The sequence below is a fragment of the Rattus rattus genome, chromosome 12, assembly GCF_011064425.1.
Source record: "Rattus rattus isolate New Zealand chromosome 12, Rrattus_CSIRO_v1, whole genome shotgun sequence".
Classification (NCBI taxonomy): Eukaryota; Metazoa; Chordata; class Mammalia; order Rodentia; family Muridae; genus Rattus; species Rattus rattus.
The window spans coordinates 83,774,050-83,792,250 of NC_046165.1; the positions used below are offsets into that span (position 1 = coordinate 83,774,050).

At 38.7% G+C, this 18,201-nt stretch overlaps 1 protein-coding gene across 1 annotated transcript in view; it reads right to left on the reverse strand.

The window, feature by feature from the left end:
- LOC116913107 (cadherin-related family member 3-like) overlaps nt 1–18,201 on the reverse strand; it is a 68,618-nt gene that overhangs the window by 34,084 nt on the left and 16,333 nt on the right. The gene's annotated exons all lie outside the window — the stretch shown is intronic.

Consider the following 18,201-nt stretch of genomic DNA (forward strand, 5'->3'; position numbering starts at 1 on the left):
CTACAGGTTGGAGCTTGTTGATCAATGGTTTAACAGCACATATGAGCAATACATACCATATTTGTCTTTCTGGGTCTGATATATCTCAGTCAGGATGTTTTATTTTTCCAGTTCTACCCATTTGCCTAAAAACAATTTAACAGCCAGGTAATATTCCATAGTATAAATGTACCGCATATCTTTATCCATTCATTCACTGATGGACAACTAGATTGTTTCTACTTTCTGGCTATTATTATGAACAACAATGAACATGGTCAAACAAGTGCCTCATTAAGTGTCCTTTGGGTATATTCCCAAGAGTAGTGTATCTGTACCTTGAAGTAGATCAATTCACATCTTTCTGATGTACTAGTACTGATTTCCATGGTGGTTGTAGGAGTTTACTCTCCCACATCAACTCCCACATCTCCCTCTACTCTATATCCTCACCAATATGAGCTTTTGGTTTTGTTGTTGTTGTTGTTGTTTTTATTGACTTTGGCCACTCTGTTTGTGGAAGTAAGCTGAAATTTCAAAGTAGTTTTGATTTTACTTCCCTAATGGATAAGGATGTTGACCATTTCTTCAGGTGCTTCTCAGACATTTGAGTTTCCTCTTTAGGGAGTTCTCTGTTTAGATCTGTGCCCCATTTTTTAATTGGGTTATTTTCTTGAAGTCCATGTTTTTAGATTTTTATTTTGGATATTAGCCCTCTATCAGATATGCAGTTTCCTGTTCTGTTGGCTGCTACTTTGAATGATAGAGTTCTATGCCATATAGAAGCTTCTCGGTTTCATAGAATCCCCTTTGTTAATTGTTTTTAGTGCCTGTGCTAACAGTGTTATGTTCAGAAAGCCGTCTTTTGTGTCAATGAGTTCAAGTTGATGTCACACTCTCTCTTCTATGAGATCCCTTCTATCTGGCCTTATGGAGTTGAGTTTTGTGCAGGATGATAAGTATGGATCTATTTGCATTCTTCTACATGCGGCCATCAAGTGTGATCAGCATTTATTGATCATGTTGATTTGTTAAAGATGTTTTTTTTCTCTACTGTGTATTTCTGGCTTCTTTGTCTAAAGCTCAGGTGTCCATAGACGGATAGATTTATGTCTGGGTCTTCAATTTAATTCCATTGATCAACATATCTGTTCTTGTGCCAACACCATGCTGTTTATTACTGTAGCTCTGTAATATAACTTAAAACCAGGTATTTTTTTTGTTATTTGTTTTCTTTTGTTTTGTTTTATTTTTTATCATTCAAGAGTTTTTAACTATGTTGGGTGTGTGTGAGTGTGTGTGTGTGTGTTTCTGTGTGTGTGTGTGTCTTTTCATATAAAGCTGAAAATTGTCCTTTCAAGGTCTGTGAAGAATTGTGTTTCAGCTTTAATGGGGATTACATTGAATCTGTAGGTTGCTTCAATATGATGTCCATTTTTACTGTTATCCTACTGATTCATGAGCATGGAAGATCTTTCCATCCGCTGATCTCTCTTTCAATTTGTTTCTTTAAAAATTCTCATTGCTTCCCTCCCTCCCTCTGCCTCCTATGACTACTTTGTTCCCCCTTCTAAGTGTGATTCAAGTGTCCTTGCTTGAACCTTCCTTCTTGTTTAACTTCTTTGGGTCTTGTGGGGTGTACCATGGGTATTCTCTACTTTACGGCTATGTTTTTATCATACATTTCACTTACTACTTTAGAGTTGCCCTGAGGTATTGTAAAGGTGTAGTTCCCCTGATTTCTTTCTCAGTTGTTTCCCAAATTGAACATAGAAAAGCTACTGATTTTTGTGAGTTAAATTTCTATCTAGCTACTGTGCGGAAAGTATTTATCAGACGTAGGGTTTTCTGCTGGATTTTGTAGGGTAATTTATATATAAACTATCATATCACCTCCAAATAAAGACTTCCTTCCTTCCTATTTGTATCCCCTTGATCTCTTGCAGTTTTCTTATTGCTTCAGCTAAGACGTCAAGTACTGAGTAACATAAGAATAGGTCTGGCGAGAATAGATAATCTTGTCTTGTCTCTGATTTTAGTGGAATTGCTTTGGGTTTCTGTCCATTTAAGTTGGGTCTGAGCTTGCTATAAACTGCCTTTATTGTGTTTATGTATGTCCCTTTTATCCCCAATGCCTCTGGAACTTTACTCATAAAGGGGTGTTGGATTTTGCCAAAGGTTTCTTCTGCATCTAATGAGATGATCATGTGGGGTTTTTTTTTTCCCTTTCAGTTGTGTACATGGTGGATTACATTTACCAATTTACTTATGTTAAACCATCTCTACATCTCTGATATAAAGCCTACTTGATCATGGTGGGTGAAATGTTTATGTATTCTTAGATTTGGTTTGTGTCTTAGTTTGGGTTTTACTACTGTGAACAGACAACACAACCAAGGCAACACTTATGAAAACAACAGTTAATTGGGGCTGGTAACAGGTTCAGAGGTTCAGTCCATTATTATCAAGGCAAGAGCACGGCAGCATCCAGGCAGGGATGATGCAGCAGGAGCCGAGAGTTGAATATCTTCATCCAAAGGCAACCAGATAAAGACTAGCTAGCTTCCGGGAAGAGGGTCTTAAAGCCCACACCCATAGTGACATACACACTCCAAGGCTATGCCTACAAATAGTGCCACTCCCTGGGCCAAACATATTCAAACCATTACAGTTTGCAACTATTTTATTGAGTAATTTTGCTAAGGAAAATTGGCCTGTAATTATTTCTTTTTTGAGTTTTCTGTGGCCTGTAATTATTTCTTTTTTGAGTTTTCTGTGGCTTAGGTATTAGGACAACTGAGGAGGAAAAGCATTGAGCAATGCTTCTTTTTTTTAAGATTTTATTTATTTATTGAATATAAGTACACTGTAGCTATCTTCAGACACACTGGAAGAGGGCATGAGATCCCATTACAGATGGTTGTGAGCCACCATGTGGTTGCTGGGAATTGAACTCAGGACCTCTGGAAGAGCAGTCAGTGCTCTTAACCACTGAGCCATCTCCAGCCCCAAGCAATGCTTCTTCTGTCTCTATTTTGTCAAATAAATTAAGGATTGGAGCTAACTCTTCTTTGAAGTTCTGATAAAAATCTGTGCCAAAACCACCTTTTCTTTGCTTGCATTTATTTATTTATTTATTTATTCATTTATTTTTGATTAGGAGACTTCTAATGACTTCTGTTTTACTAGGGGCTATAGATCTCTTTAAATTGCTTTCCTGGTCTTAATTTAGCTTTCTTATGTGATATGTATCAAGAAAATTTCTTTTATAGCTAATAGATAGAGTACACATTTTAAAGTGTGACCTTGTGGATTTCCTCTGTCTGTTGTGATGTCCCCTTTTCATCTTTAATTTTGTTTACTTAGACCATCTCTTCCCACCAATCTGTTAATTTGCTTAAAATTTTGTCAACTGTATTGATTTTCTCAATGAATAAACTCTGTCTCGTTGGTTCCTTGCATTTCATTTTGTTTGTTTGTTTGTTTGTTTTTCTCTCATTGATTTTTATCCCTGAGATTGATTGATTATTGACATCTAGGCCTTTGGAGAATTGTTTCTTTTTCTTCTTCAGAGCTTTCATATCATTAATTTACGATATGAGACCTCTCCAAGGTTTTGTTGTTGTTTGGTTTGTTATTATTATTGTTGTTGTTTTCCTTGGTTTTCTGCGTCATGCTGGTTGTCTGGGAACTCATTCTGTAGACTAGGCTAACCTTGAACTCAGAGATCAACCTGCCTTTCTCTCTGGAGTTCTGGGATTAAAAGTGTATGTTGCCACCACCTGATTCCAAGTTTTTAATGTTAGAGCTATGAACTTACCAATGAGAACCACCTTCCGTGTGTCCCATAAGTTTGCAAATATTGTGTTTTCATTTCTATTCAATTCCTGAAAGTCTAACTTCTTTATTTCTATCTTAACCGATATTTTTATTCAGTAGAGAGTTGGTCCGTTCCCATGAGTCTGTAAGATTTCTCTTATTGTTGATCTCCAGATTTAATTCATGATAGTCAGATAGGAAGCAGGGTGTTATTTCAATTTTTTGAACCTATTGAGACTCGCTTTGTGTCCAAGTATGTGCTCAGTTTTGGAGAAAGCTATATGAGGTGCTGAGAATTCATTGAAAAGTATTTTCTTTTGTATTGGGGGGAAATGTTCTCTCAATATCTTTTAGGTCCAGTTGATTTATAGTATCTGTTAGCTCTGGTTAACTCTGTTGAATTTTGCGTGAATGACTTGTCTGTAGAGTGAGGTATCGAAATCTCCCACTATCATTGTACGAAGGTCAATATATGGTGTACGCTAGAGTAGCATTTCTTTTATGACATTTGTTGCCCTTTTGTTTGGTACATAAATGTTAAAAATTACAAAATACTCTTTGTGTATTTTTCCTTTGGTTAGTATGCAGTGATCTTCCCTAAGTCTTCTGATTAGTTTTGGTTTGAAGACTATTTCTTCAGATATTAAAATGACTATACCAGCTTGCTTCTTAGGTCCCTTGGCTTGGAATATTTTTCCATCCTTGTTCCCTGAAACGACGTTTATCTGTTATGTTAATGTGCTTCTTAGGTGCAATAAAAGGACAGGTCCTATTTTCACATCTATTCTATTAGCTTGTGTCTTTATATTTAAAAATTGCAGCCATTGGTAGAGAGAGTTATTAATTGGCAGTGCCTATTGATTTCCAATATTGTGTTATTGTGTTATGGGTTTTCCCCTCTTCTTTTGACTTGCTCATCTGATATTTTTATTCCTTTTTGTTGCATGTGGTTTTCTTCTTTAGGTTGAAGTTTTCCTTCTAACACTGTCCCATAGCATTAAGTGCAGGCTTCTGTTGTTTCTTCCTTAGAAGTTCTTCGAGTAGATCTTATGATGCTCAGTTTTGGATTTTTTAAGGGCTTCCTGTGTGGGCATATGTGTGTGTGTATGTATACATCTATATGTATTTCCTGACTTTCTTTTGGGAAGGGCTCTTTTTTGTTTGTTTGTTTTGTCAATTAGTTTGGTTTTTATTTATCTCATCTTATTTTAGTATTATTCTTTAGATAGATGTTTTAGTTTGTTTTGTTAACAAGAGATAGAAAGGGGGAGGAGAAATCATAACCAGAATATATTGTGTGAAAAAGATCTATTTTCATTAGAAGAAGAAGAAGAGTATATGATGCTGAGAAGGAATTGTGGTGGGGAGACCAAGGAAGAATTAGAAGGAAGGGAATGGAAGTGAATTGGATCAAAATACATTAAATGTATGTGTGAGATCCCCAAACAATAAAAGTAAGAGAGTAAAGAAAGAAGAAAACCAATATTGCTATTTTCATAATTCAATGTTAACATTAGGTAACATGTGTGGAGTTATCTCTTACAAGCAATCAGTGATCGCCAACCTTTTGACACTGTGGCATGACAGTGTACTGTACAAATGAGGTGGACCTCTTTCACAGGAATCCTGGGGGCCAGGCAGCCCCAGACCACAAATAAGACACACAAAGCTAACCTTTCATATGTATCATCTAGCTTAATCCTCATTAGAACCCTGAAATAACTATTACTAATAATTGTTTTATAATTAAAGAAACTAGGTTACAGAGAAATTATGAGACTTGCCTAAGGACACAAAGCCAGAAAGTAGAAATTCCAAATTCTAACATAAACTCTGTAAATTCAGAGTGTGCTGTTGCTCTGATGTACCACCCCTCACTTGGGAGACTAACTCAGGGAAGTATTTTCTGAAGAAGGATCAGTACACACAAGATTTCAGTAGGCTGGCTTTGAACTTTTGATATTCTCGCATTAGTCTACAGAGCGTGGCGGCTGAAGACGTGTGCCTCCTTGCCCATTTGCCCTGAGCATTATCTGAAACAGGAGCTCTGTGTTTACTCTTGAAAGTCATGGGATTTTACAAGTATCATTTTCTTTCCCCTGGAGTACACTCAGTTTATGAACAATCGCAATGGTTTTCCAGTATGTACTGGATTACATAAGAACCTCTTTCTCAATGCTTCTTTGTACTTCCTCTGTTTGGTATAAATCATCTCTGGTTTGGTATCTAGGCCTGGTATGTGTCTTAGGATTTCTCTAGAAACAGATCCTAGGAAGAATAGGTGTATGTGAATGACTGAGCACCTGTCTGAAAACTGAGAAGCACAAGAGAAGGAGTAGAACTCAAGCCAAAGTGCCATGCCAGAGTCCTTCAGAGGCCTTCAGGCTGGACACTTCCCACAGTGTTTGGGACTGTCCCCATCCAAGGACAAAAAGTGAGACTTTTGTATGGTAAAGAGTTCACAGGAATATGTGAATCTCTGAGTGTTTCCTGCTGATATAACCATAAAAATACCTCAAAACATCTTTCTTCTGACTATTGGAAACTAATTCTATCATGATCAAAGAATGGAGTTGAAACACAGAAAAGTGGAAGAAGATATCCAAAGAGATTGGGAGGAGCACAGTCCCAGTCCACTAGGACCCCTGGCACTCCCTTTATTACAGAAGCAGAAATCCTACTAGGAAGTAGGGTTAGCTGTAATATTCTGAAACAAATTACTTTATATGTAATTAACATTTAATTCTGTCCCATGTTCTCCAGTAACTATGAGGGGGAGCGGAGGCTTTGTTTTAACTTGAAAACGTAGCTGTAATAATAGTGTGAATTGTCAGCTTGTCAGAATCTAGGACTCATCTGAAAGATGTCTTGATCGTATTAATTGGGGTGGGAAGATCTACCAACTGTGGGTGGTACCATTCCCTCTGCAGGGGATCCTGGCTAAGTAAGCGGGAAAGGGAAGCTGAGAGACAGCAGCATGCACACATTTACTGTTCTCTTGACTTCCCTGCCATGACAGATGGTAAGCTGGTATTATAAACTAAAATAGACCCTTTCTCCCTTAAGTGTCTTTTGTCAGTGTATTTTGTCACGTCAACAGGGAAGCAAAAATCAAAAACAAACAAACAACAACAACAATAAAAAATAAGACAGGGACACCTGAAGCATTGTATAGAGAAAAAGGTTAGCCTAATTGGAAGGAGGTGTCATATTCAATTATCGATGCCTCCTGCCAGCAAGTGAAAAGACATCATAAAATAATCAGAGAGTGATGATGTGCAAGGTGCCTTTAGAATGCCTGGGGAGATCTATCTAGTGCCTGTGCCAACTGCCAGAGGTTCCATTGGTCTAAGAAAGAGATCTGGCATCTGCACTTGTTAACATCGTCCACTGGATCCTATTGTTGCAAATACCGCACTGTTGAATACTATCCCCTGGTTGTCCCAGGAATTGTCTTTAGGAATACCTTTTAAAAAATGAAAGAAACCCTCCCAAACCTTTGTATTTTAATTTTTAGTCTTATAAAACTTTCATTCAAACCTGGGTGTTTTTGCTTGGCTCATTTTCTTGGGCCTCCCATACAGTGTTGACTTCAGACAGACCAATCACTAGTGGATCTTCATTTGCCTTGTACGAATAGTCTTGAATTATTATTACAACTTTTTCAGGTAAATGATTGTCAGATCTTCATTTTCCTTCACTCCATAGCCTACGAATAGTGACACTCAGGCAACAGTTATAAGGTATTATAAGACAAAAGCCTTAATTCATAGAAAACATCATCAGAATATGTACATTTGCAGTTGATAAGGCAAGTGTAATAATTTACTGTGGGATTGTTTGGTGGGTTTTTTTTTTTTCTTTTTCTTTTCTTTTTTTCACAATGACATTAAGCGACAGTGTAACTGCTGGCTGTAGTGCATTACAGACTGCCATCTTGTGGAGAATGCGACAGTATGTGCAATTGTGAAGTAAACACTCAGCCAAAAATGTATTACGAGCATGATTATGGTTTTCTCCAATCATCTGCCTTTCATGTGGTGAATTAAAGATTTTTTTCTAGATAATTAAAGCTTTTCCTAAAATCACTTTCCCCCCAATCACGTAGTTATTTCAAGCAAAACTGTGTTTTAGCTTGAATAATTCAGATAATTGTCTCCATTCTCAAATTCATTTGGCTATAATAGTCTTCCACTAAATATTTCATCACATATCAGAACTTTCTGAGAATACATTAATAGGTGACTGTCTCCATTCCGCCTCCACTCCACCTCTCAATATCACAAGAAAACAAACTTCTAAACTGTCATTAGGTACTGAATACAAACTTAAAAATTAATTTTTTCAGTGATTTTGTAAAGATTTCCTAAAGGTCTACCAGGAATAAAGAACAAGGCCTGTGCCCGTGTCTTTGAGGTGAAAACAAGAATAGCCAATCAATATGCAAGACTATTGATACTCTATAGTGCCACAAATTAGCAAAGCACAAGCAGTCATTCCTTTTCTATGTACGGTATGATTTCAATAATAATCGTCCCCCATACGTTCCTGCATTTGAGCACTTGATTCCCAGTTGTTGGCATAGCTTGAAGGGGTTATGGAACCTTTAGGACGTGGAGCATCTTAGCCCCTTGACTTACTCTCTGGGTGTGGATAAAGTCAGCCACCTTCCTGTTCCTGCCACTTTGCCATGCCTTTCCCACATAGAGGATTAATGAACTACTGAGTCACAATGAGTTCCCTGTTCTCTAAGTTGCTTTTGGCTGTGTTATTTTATCCCAACAACAGAAAAGTAGCTAATATGGTACGTTGGTTGGCACTGGGTTTCTTTTCAATAATGTGAGCAGATCTGTATAGATCCAAGTATCAAAATATCTGTGTTGATTTTCTTTTTTCTTATTGGCTGACAGTTTTGTACAGGTAAATCATTGCTAAATCTCCATTTCTCTATGAGTAATCCTAAATTATAGATTCTTACAGAGTAACCTTTAGGATACTTGTTCCCCCTCCCCCCAACATCTTCTCTCTTAACCCTCACAACAGCAAGATCCCAAGACACTTCCTGTCCCCAACAATATGGCTTTCCTGATTCATCAGTGGCAATAGCCAGCTAACTGTAAATTTTCCAAGATACCATTCAAAGCACAGACATCAGTATACACTTTGTAACCCTGTCTACACAGTACACCAAATTGCGTATCATCACACTTGCATCAACCACAGTTCAATCCTCCTCACCAGTGCAATAGTTCAATTCAGCAGAACCCCCCAGTGTGCCCCTTGGGAATTCAGTCTTTCATCCAGAGACTGCCCTCTTCTCTGAATGCTCATCTTTCCATTTCTCTGTAGCCATGAAGAGTTCTCCCTTACTTAGATGTCTTCTCTACGATCCTCAAAGTTCTAGCATTTCCCATCATCATCATCATCATCATCATCATCATCATCATCATCTCTCTCTCTCTCTCTCTCTCTCTCTCTCTCTCTCTCTCTCTCTCTTCCCTCTCCCTCTGCCTCTGGCTTTTTGCTTAATTTACTGAGGAAACTTGAAGGAGTTCTCAAGTCAAAAGAAAACCCCATGTATTTAAAATTATCATTTTTAAAGCTCTGAGATAATTCCCTGTGTGATTGCTTGACTCCTCCCTCCGCAGTCCTTAGCAGTATGTGATACGCTGAAGAAGATTCTTTCTGCTGCTGGTTCACCACTGTGTGACAAGTTCCTTTTTATCTTCTTCATTTTCTGTATAAGTTTTCTTTTGAGCAGATGGCCTTGCACTTATTAATATCCAATAACTTGCCAAGAAAGAGAAAATACCACCAGCATTTAGGAAAATTTTGTTCCTGTCCACTTTGGCTGTTTTTATACTGCTCTTTCTCCCTGCCTGGAAGCCTTTTGGAACTTACTATTGGACTGGTGAAATCGAACACTGAGAAGATCCTAATTGCCTATCTTCTACTAAGGGAGCATCTAAAACAGATCCAAATGGGAAGACATATGGTCTTAGTACGTCAGACTTCCATTCCAGCTAGCAACACCTGAAGTTGGTTGCAGCCATCTTGAACCACAAGTCTACCCCAGCAGTAGAAAGTTGCTAGCAGCATAGAACCCGGCCCTATGCTAGTTTGTCTCAGGGTGCGGTACAGCTTGGTGCATTGGTGGTCATTGCTATAACCTGGAAGCCTAGGGCTGCTATGCCCAAAGGTATTCTGCCCAGAGGCATGCAGACTTACAGGCCAGTAAAATAGATGATGAATCTGGAACTACTCTAGCCTCAGGAACAGAGCGCTAAGCCAACAGAGTATTTAGGATAAACTTGAGCTTAGAGTGTCTGCCAATACTGAAAGTGTGAAGAAAACTTCACTGTAATGAGAATCTTTTGGTTTACACGAGGTGCCTTCATTTTACCACTTCCCATATGAGCTCTTTGCAAAATCCACTCCCTCGTTTTCAGTCCAGTTGAAATCCCATAGATCTCAAGGTAAAGCAGGTGACCTAGGCCTCCGCCAATTCCTATATTGTATTCTGTCCTCCTGAGTCAAATAGCAAATGATGAGCTCATGCACCAGTTACAGTCATGGTGATGTACTGAGATCTTGGGGAAGAAGCTTTTAGGAGTCAATCTCCATTACCACCCTTCAACCTTGATTCTCATCATCAACTATCTTTCTTTCCTCCTTTCCTCATTTCCTTCCTTCTTTCTTTCCTTCCTTCTTTCCTTCTTTCTTTCCTTCCTTCCTCCCTCCCTTCCTTCTTTTCTTCCTTCCTTCCTTTCTTTGTTCTTTTTTAAGGCAAGGTTTTTCTGTATAGCTGTAGCTGTCCTAAAACAGGCTTTGTAAATCAGGCTCTGGCCTAAAACTCAGAGACTTGCCTGCCTCTGTCTCCCAAGTACTGAGGTTAAAAGTATATGCCACACAGATGGCCATCTATCAACTATTTCTCAAAGAGACAGGGCAGAGTTCGAATGCTCTGGAGTAAGCATCAATCTGTTAATATGCAAACTTGGATTCCTTGTGTCTGAAACCCAGTCTGTACATCTGGACATTCCAGGAGCTGCAGCCACAGAGCTCATTTGTTTCAAGTTTCCTATGAGTTGCAACAATAAGAGTCCTAACATAGTCTTCGAAAAATCTAAGGTCCATGGAAGAAAGGAACTCCTGTTTAGTAATTTTGACTGAAAGGCATGAATGGAAATGACATGTCCTCATACTTCCAACAGCTGACCTATTTGATGTATGTTTTCCCCTCTTAGTGAAACAGAAAACCTGAAAATGTAGATGCTATTCGAAGGACATGGCCCTTTGTTTTTCCAAAATGATTATACTTTAGAACAATCCTTTCAAAGCTGAATTGTAAAGCGAAAATTTACATATTCTAGTTCCTAATGCAACAGACTCATCTTTTTTCTCCCCTTTAATGTTTGTTTTACAGCTGTGTTATAAAATAGAAGTGTGTAATTAAAATCTTCAGACCCATAATTAAATGCTTGGCTACAGTATAATTGTTGAGCCTTTTGGTGATTCCATCGCTAATTATGCCCCTTAGAATTTCCAAATATCACTTTCCCATAAAAATCTGATCATTGTCAGCTTTCAGTCAATACACTTGACTGAACAGAAAATATTGTTTATTTCCACATATAATCTGCAGGCTACATTGAGTCATCGCATTTAGCAAAGAAGCAAAAGTAGTAACGATATAGAAGCAGACTTTTAGCAACCACACAATGGTGTAACTGTTTTATGCCTATAATGAAACTTCCAGAAAGTGTTGCTTATTTGGGACTTATGAATCTCTCCAATAAACATTAGCACTCAAGCTATTAGCTAACTACTTCTTAATAGCTGAAAGAAAATAAAAACATATAGAACACCACCATATATCCATGTGTGTGTGTGTGTGTGTGTGTGTGTGTGTGTGTGTGTGTTTATGTACCGAGACTTGTCACTCAATCTAGTTAAGTCAATTAGTTAAAACTTACTATGAAAAAAGCCCCATCACATGCCAATGTCATTCTTTCTGCCCTCCACTCACTCTTGCCCTTACCATCTGAGAGCCTGGACCTATTTTCACCCAAAGCTCATTGACTGTTTCTATAAACACACGAGGCAGGACACATTACTGGACCTTTGGGTCATTTTATTTCCCGTTAAAAGGGCTCATTGACTGTTTCTATAAAAAAAGAAAAAAAAAAAAAAAAAAGAAGGGCAAAGACTGCCAAGCAACCAGAGCTTCCAGAGACTAAGCCACTACCTAAAGACACATTACTCAGTGACTCTTTGGGTCAGTAAATTTATTTCAACTAGTTAAGAATGGGGGAGGGTGGGAAGGGAACAAAAGGAAGGGGGGGGAAGGGGGATGTTTGCCAATACATGTCAAATGTAGGATACATTCAAATAGGATATTCTCTCATCTTTCTTATTCCATAGCATTTTTATAGTTCTAAAAAAAATTTTTAAGTGGAATGGAATTGATACAATGTTCTCAGATTTTCAAACTAACGTTTGATATAATAACCAAGAAAGGTTCATGCTGATCTCAAACACCAGCACTATCAGTACCACTTTGCTGGGAAAGAGAAGGTCTAATGGGCTGAGATGGGATGTGCTGAGGAAGATGTGTGGTATAGACTATCAGGATGCAACTGAGGAAGATCAGTGAGACCGCTGGATAAACTCCAACTCCACAGAGGGGGGTAGTGTCAGTCTCAAGTGTTAGCAAACAACCAACACCATGTGACTGTGACACATGAAGAGAGGAGGGATTGCTATGCAATGTTTAATCATCCCAGGATGAAATAGGGACTTCCTTGGCTTGTTCTAATGAACACATCTCAGTCGCATGCCAACTTTGGTTAAGCATCTCCATCCTCATCTGAGTTAGTGCTAAGAAGGCATGCCTTCTCTCTATCCTTTTTAACCAATGTGAGTTTTTAACATTTAAAATAGGTCTTATGTGGATACCATAGAGTTGAACCCTTACTCTTCCTAATTTGCCCTGGCAATCTCTTAGCATTTTTAGGTAACTTGAATTAGTATCTAAAATTTTCATATTGGTTTTGCATGAGTTACATTTGCTCTTCTTCCTTCTTTATTGTTCTCACTGAGTATTTTCCATTACTTTATTTCCTCCCATAGTATATCAGTTGCAACGTCTGAATTTCCAGGATATATTTCAAATAATCTACATGAAGCTATAAATAATATTTTATCATTTTATAGGTGGTTCACGCGACATAACTATTTATAATCTTCCCCCCATAGCATAAGATATCTACCACCTTTCATTTTACTTTCCATATGCTCCAAGTCCTAATGCCTTGTCAGTACTAAACTTATCTTTTTGTCAATGAAAAATGGGAAATACATTTTTCACTTCTTTCTTCTCTTCTAGCCTTCTTTAATGCAGATCCGTGTTTCTGATATCTGTCATTTCTCTCCTCCTATGAGCTTCCATGTATGAAATGTTTTAGCAGTTTATGAAATATAGATCTGTAAGAGGTAAATGTCTGTTTTTGTTGATTTTAAGAAATCATTTCTAGTTTTTTTAAGATTAATTTATTTTATGTATGCTTACAATGTTGCTGTCTTCAGACACACCAGATCCCATTACAGATGGTTGTGAGCCACCATGTGGTTGCTGGGAATTGAATTCAGGACCTGTGAAAGAACAGTCAATGCTCTTAACCACTGAACCATCTCTCCAGCCCCCATTTCTGTTTTATAGGAAGTGTATTTTATATATTTTAAGGTATTCAACTTGATGACTTGATATAATTTCACTGGATATAAATTTCTTGTTTGTCCTGTTCTTTCCTTAAAACTTTAAAATACTTCATTTCAGACTTTCTTTACTTGCATGATTTTGTTTTAATTTTTTCCTCAACGTAATATCTTTATTAATTATTTGGGAATTTTATACAATGCACACCAATCACACTCATTGCCCATTCCTCCCTGAGCCACCCTCCCACCATTTTGCTTGCCTCTCCCCGCCAGAAAAACTATGAAGTCCAGTTTCTATTGCCCACATATCCACTGGGGCTCAAACTCCCAGCAGTCAGCCCCTTAAAGGACCCTGATGCCCTCTTCCAAGCCATCACTTGTGAGGAGCCACACTTCAGCATCTTTAGCAGTTTTTAAGGATGCTCTTTAAAAGCTTCCTGTTCGGGCTGCTTTGTTCTAGGGTTTGCTGGGGATGGGGGAGAGGATTGTCATAGATGCCTTCAATGCCTTTCATTCTCAGTTGTGAGTCATCAATTCCACTGCAAAGGGGACTTCCTTGCCAAAGCAGCTGGAGGCAGTATGGATCCTAGACTAACACATGGTGCAGCTGGAGGCAGTATGGATCTTATGCTTCCACATGGTACAGCTGGAGGCAGTATGGATCATAGACTTACACATGGTTTTAGGTGGTAGCACAGACATGGGCATCAATATGGTTACCAGCAGCAGCACAGACCACAGACATCAACACGGCCTCTGGTGGCCTCAAGGGCCATAGATTTCAACATGACTGCCAGCAAGCAGCATGGACCATGAGCATCCACACAGCCTCCAGCAACCACAGCAGCAGCAGCACTATTTGCATGTTTTTGAATGAGAAGTCAGCTGTAATTTTTACCTTCATTCTTCTATAGGTATGGTGAGGGATCTCCTCAACACTATCATTTCTTTGTGCTTTGCTTTTTGAAGCTTGATATGTCTAGAAGTATGTGTATATACATGTACGTATATACATAAATGTACATAAATATGTGTGCATATTCCTAACAGGAAAACTACATCAAAATCTCCCTTCTCTCATCTAGAAAGATAAGCTTTTCACAGAAAAGGCATTGAGATTTTTTGGGTTTTGTTTGTAAGATAATCCTCTTTTCTCTGCTGGACACATAAGATGCTCTTTCTTGGTATCCACTGTGACAATCTGGTGAAGCCCTTGATTTAAAATCTATGAAAATATGTTCCTGCCAAAATTGTTCACAGTTTTTCACTCTGTGATTCACTCAGCCTCTAAGAATTCATGAGTTGACCTAGAAGGCTCTGGTCTGTTAGGACAGGTATGCTGAGCTAAGCTGTGATATTCTGGATTTCCTGGTCCATCCAGGTCTTAGGCTAGCAATTTGCCCAAATGAGCACAAGAAAAATGTTGATGTTGTTGTTGTTGTTGTTGTTGTTGTTGTTCAGATTTCCTTATAATAAAGTTGAGTAGTGCAAGGTTTTCTGGGTCAGAGAATATCTACTGCACCGAAATGTCAGATATACCCAGGGCTAGGTCGGAGATGCAGGATGAAGCCAAGGCATGGAGTTCAGGTGCCTGAATGTGGATGAAATGCAGCCTCACCACATTGTTTGATCTGCAGACAGTATCCTCACCCAAACTTTCATCTTTCATCATTATAACAATGCCAGCGACAGGTCACATTATGCCTGTTTTTAGAGTAAGACAAAGGGTTGGGGATTTAGCTCAGTGGTAGAGCGCTTGCCTAGCAAGCACAAGGCCCTGGGTTTGGTCCCCAGCTCCGAAAAAAAGAAAAAAGAAAAAAATAATAGAGTAAGACAAAATATAAACTGTCTATTCTGTGAAGTACTAACTAAATATTATAAGCATGATAGCACATGATACATTTTTAAATGCCTTGGACAAATGATTAAAACAAGACTTATTAGACAAACAGATCTCTGTTTAAAAAAAAAAAAAACCCTGTGAGAATTTTGAAATTTTAAATTCACTGCACATTGTGAATTTTTAAAAAAAATGTAGTTAACATTTCTAAGATCCTGAGGTCATATGATCTTTCATTTCGCTCATGGTTCATATGATAGAACTCATATGTTATGAAATATAGTTTGGGTGTGGATGCTTCAGCCCTACTTAGAAGGAGGAACAAAACAACTTCTAGAGGTAGAGGGAGGGAAAGACTTGGGAGGGAGGGGAAGGGGGAAAGATCAGGTGTGGGAGGAGATGTGGGAGATGTACAGAGAGTCAGGACAACGAACAGAGGTGTGTAGCAGTGGAGGATGGGGAACTAGGGGTAGCCAACAGAAAGTCCCAAATGCCAGGAAAGCAAGAGGCTCCCAGGACCCAGTGGGGATGACATTAGCTGAAATACCCAACGAAGAGGAGAGAAAACCTGTAAAGACCACATTCAGAGTTTAGCCACAGCCTAATGGTTGAGGGACAGGGCCACCCACCCATCTCAAAAATATTAACCTAGAATTGTTTCTGTCTAAAGGAAATGCAGGGACAAAAAGTTGAGCAGAGACTGAAGGAAAAGCCATCCAGAGACTGCCCCACCTGGGGATCCATCCCATCTGCAGACACCAAACCCAAACACTACGTTGGATGCCAAGAAGTGCTTGCTGACAGGAGCCTGATACAGTTGTCTCCTGAGTGGCTCTGCCAGATCCTAACCAATACAGATGTGGATGCTTGAAGCCAATCATCAGACTGAGCATGGGGCCCCCAATGGAAAAGTCAGGGGAAGCACTGAAGGAACTAAAAGGAACCCCATAGGAAGAACAGCAATATCAACCAACCAGACCCCCCCAGAGCTCCCAGGGTCTAAACCACCAATGGAAAAAGTACACATGGAAAGACCCACGGCACAAGCTGCATGTGAAGCAGAGTATTGCTTTATCTGGCCTCAGTGGGAGAGGAAGCCCTTGATCCTGTGAAGGCTAGATGCTCCAATGTAGGGGAATGCTAGGTTGGTGAGGCAGGAATGGGTAGGTGGGTAAGAGAGCACCCTCATAGAAGCAGGGGGAGGGGAGATGGAATAGGGAGTTTGTGGAAGGGAAACAGGGAAGGGGTTTGAAATGGAAATAAGTAAAATAACCAGGGACTAGAGAGATGGCTCAGTGGTTAAGAGCACTGGCTGCTCTTCCAGAGGTCCTGAGTTCAAATCCCAGCAACCACATGGTGGCTCACAACCATCTGTAATGAAACCTGATATCCTCTTCTGGTGTGTCTGAAGCTATGTGTACTCACATACATAAAATAAATAAATATATTAAAAAAATAAAAATAAAATAACCAATAAAAAATGAAATAGACTTTGGGAACTGTTAGTGCTCTAAGAAACAAGATTTAGAGACAGGTGGCATGGATTTGAACTAACTCTTCAACTTCCTGTTTAAGCAAATGCCCTTGACTATAAATGAAAGACAGGGTGCTTTTGCTATTGATTCATTGGGTAATAGCAGAGAAAATAACAGTGTCTCCTTTAATGATACCATGGGAATTTGATCATATAAATACATGTCTATCATGATAGTTATTAATGTCATTATCATTATTGGTAAGACCTCAGAAGAATAGCAGACTTCTCTACTTTAAAACCAGTTTATCTCTGAGTTAATATACAGGTTCAAACAAATGAAGTGGGGCTATCCAGTCATAGTGTTGAAATAACACATCTGTTCTTATCTAGTGTGTCACAGGATGTGTGTAGGAGTGTGTCTAAATAGAAGTTTCCACAGCCTATGTCACTACTGAAATGTCATTCCATGTTTGGTAAAATGCACAAAGAACATTACATAGGTCTTCCAAATGGGTCACCAAAACCAATTCTTTTTTGAGAAAAATATAGGGCCAGGACCAGAAGTGTTTAATCTGTATGAGCAAGCTACTGGGAGTCCATCATTTGAAATGAGTTACTTGTGTTAATTGGCTAGTAAGACATTTAGATTGCATGTTATAATTACAACTAAAACCTATTGGACTGTCACGTATTTTCCATACTAAAATGTCAACGTTGTGGGTGAGCTATCATGAAGAAGCCCAAGGAAGCAATTGCTCTGTGCTATCTGATTTCTGTGTGGCACAGTTACTAGGTACTGGATTTAATACTATAATCTGGAATGTGTTCATTTGGAGCAATATGCATGATTAGGTTGGTTAATTGCATGTTGCAAAGGAAACTGTGACCTTTCCAGTACCATCCTGGAGGTGGCATTGTGCTTGGATGGAGGAAGAGACAAATGTACGTGGGGGATCTCGACAACAGCCATAGTGTTCCATGTAATTTAAAAGCCATATGGACACTATCCCAGATGTGACTGGCCATCTACTGCATAAATACAATTTTGTAACTCTCAGTTGCCTTGAAGAAGAATTCAGCCACTTGCAAATACCAAAAATACAGTAGCAATGTGAATAAGCCTCTCATTTTTTAGCCAGTTTTGAAAAGAGATACAAATAACTTTTTTTAAACATGTTATTCTTGCCTATTGACCCATTAGTCAAAAACATCCTGGCTTAGTGCCTTAATCTTTTCACATGGCTTCAAAAATTAAAACAGTATTATAAATCCTGCCACTTACAAAATGTTCCACATTTTAAACCTACTTTCACATTCTTTGTGGTGTTTGATTATAATGAGAGAGGCATACAAAAGAAGATAAAGT